General features: G+C 38.4%; 1 long non-coding RNA gene across 2 annotated transcripts in view; it reads right to left on the reverse strand.

Moving 5' to 3' along the window:
- The window catches only part of LOC107576306 (uncharacterized), a 2710-nt gene extending 895 nt beyond the window's left edge, over nucleotides 1–1815 (reverse strand). For both annotated transcript variants that reach the window (XR_001608032.1, XR_001608031.1), the window contains exons 1-4: nucleotides 1718–1815; nucleotides 1593–1621; nucleotides 384–484; nucleotides 162–305 (exon numbers count right to left, since the gene is read on the reverse strand). This is a non-coding gene — a long non-coding RNA (uncharacterized lncRNA). The remainder of the gene's footprint in view (nucleotides 1–161; nucleotides 306–383; nucleotides 485–1592; nucleotides 1622–1717) is intronic.
- Between the last annotated feature and the right edge of the window lie 315 nt (nucleotides 1816–2130).

The raw sequence follows: 2130 nt of genomic DNA on the forward strand, positions 1-2130 counted from the left end.
TGGGAGGGTCAGAGAGCGCTCAGAATTCATCAAAAATATCTTAATATGTGTTCCGAAGATGAACGGAGGTTTTACGGGTTTAGAATGACATGGGGGTGAGTAATTAATGACAGAATTCTCATTTGTGGGGTGAACTAACCCTTTAAATGCTCTCAACTCACCCAGAGAACGCTCTCCTGGTTAGGACATAAGGATAAATCCCAAAATTCAGGGGCTGCCATTGGAGGGGCAGTTGTTCACGCCATTTGTTGTCCAATTCATCCCCTATCAGAGCCAGCTGTCGTCCAATACGCTGTGAAACTCTGCTATTCAGACCAAAAAAGACTTGTGTGTAAAATACTGTATTGTATTTTACGATATAACATTTCTGAACAAATATTTACCTCATATCGATGGTACAGCGAGTGTTGTGGTCTACCTCACCAGGTCCAGCCTGGAGGGATGTGGCGTTTTTTCGCTGTTTCGTTTCTTCCACCATTGTGTTCTGAAAGGTGTGCGATCATGTTTATGAAACCAATTCAACCGTCTCTTGCATCACATATAACCATGCATTTGCCTAAACTCAATGTTCTATTTCCTTTCTCTGCTGCGGTTCTTTATTTTGTTTGTGCGGAGGAAGAGGACTTTGTTATTGCGTCCTGCCCTTTGTGGTCTCGCATGACCTGATCCTGTAGCTATTGCTTTCAATGAGCTACTATCACTCTGTAAACACAAAGGCCATGTGACCTGAGGACACTGGGTGTGCCTTCGTCTGTTGCTGCCATAGAACATGACATCATTGCCCATACAATCAAGTTTCGAAAAACACCTGCAGCCATAAACACAACTTCCTGTAATACTAGAGGACTCTGGTCTCTGTGGTAATAAAAAATGGAAGGGTGCAGACATGCACAGTTCACAAAGCACCATAAAGCTGACTCAGTCCTTTGGCCTTACTTTCGCTATTTGATGTTATGAAAGAGCATGTGATTATTTATAGTATAAATAGTCAACACATTTATCATTTATGAGGGTCTAGTTGGAGACAAACAAACGTGTTTTCATTCTCCTTCATGTGACTGTTGAAAACATCAGGTGTGATGCAAATGCTCATTCAAATCAGCCAAACTGCTCAAAGCCGAACAAACTGCATCTTTTTGTTTTGAACAGGTACATTGTTTATCGACATAAAACCTAAAACGGAGTGTGAATATTCTTTTTTGTGTAATTTTACATACTATTATGGGAAAATAAACCGTGACGCAGAATTTTTTGGAGACCTCGTCATCATTCTAAGACCAGGAAAACATCAAAAATAATTTGAAAAAAATCTTAATTTCTGACTTTTACATTTGTAAAAGCTTTCTTTACTACTTAATATGAACTTAAATATTAAAACTTTTTTTTTTTCATTTAAATATAAGCCAATCTTTAGATAGCTTCAAACTACTAGTTTGTATCCTCAGGCATGCTGCTGAATATTTTTGAGATATAATTGTAATATATTAATATTTGTATGTTTTTAACAGTAAGCTGTCAGCAGTCAACATGTTCCCATTTGGCTTGATAACAAAGGACAGGTGCATAATGGAAAACAAAAGCCAAGATCATACCTTGTTTGTAGATTAAAATGGACGCCGCCCTGCAACATTTCAAGATATAATGTTAATACAAGGAACATTTGTTGTTGGTATTATTTGTAATATAAAATGAATAATAAATATTTTCTCAGACTTACAGCAGCGTCCTTTAATCTCGGTCTCTTCCTGTGATGTGTCTCAGTACAGTGATCACCTGCAGCTTTACACTCAGGAAGCAGCTGTGGGTGTCACTGGCATTTCTGGCCAACAGAGGACACTAAAGGGTCTGATATCACTGCATTCATTCATTTAAACACAGATCTGGACCATTTAGATGCATGAGCTCATGTTGTAATTCAGTCTGCTGGGCCAAAAAGCAGACATAGAGGATCTGGACCTTTCTTACATTTCAAAACCCCAATGGCTTCCATCTCCTTTCTATATGTGGTAAGTATTGAGTTGTGTGTCGTTGTACTTCTTATGACCTATTTATTCATCTGCAGGACAGTTAACTTGCTTTATGGCTTTTGCTTTGCACCTAAATTACAATTTCTCTTCTTGTCCTTCACTT

The sequence above is a fragment of the Sinocyclocheilus grahami genome, unplaced genomic scaffold (assembly GCF_001515645.1).
Source record: "Sinocyclocheilus grahami isolate Dianchi unplaced genomic scaffold, SAMN03320097.WGS_v1.1 scaffold3472.1, whole genome shotgun sequence".
Lineage (NCBI taxonomy): Eukaryota > Metazoa > Chordata > Actinopteri > Cypriniformes > Cyprinidae > Sinocyclocheilus > Sinocyclocheilus grahami.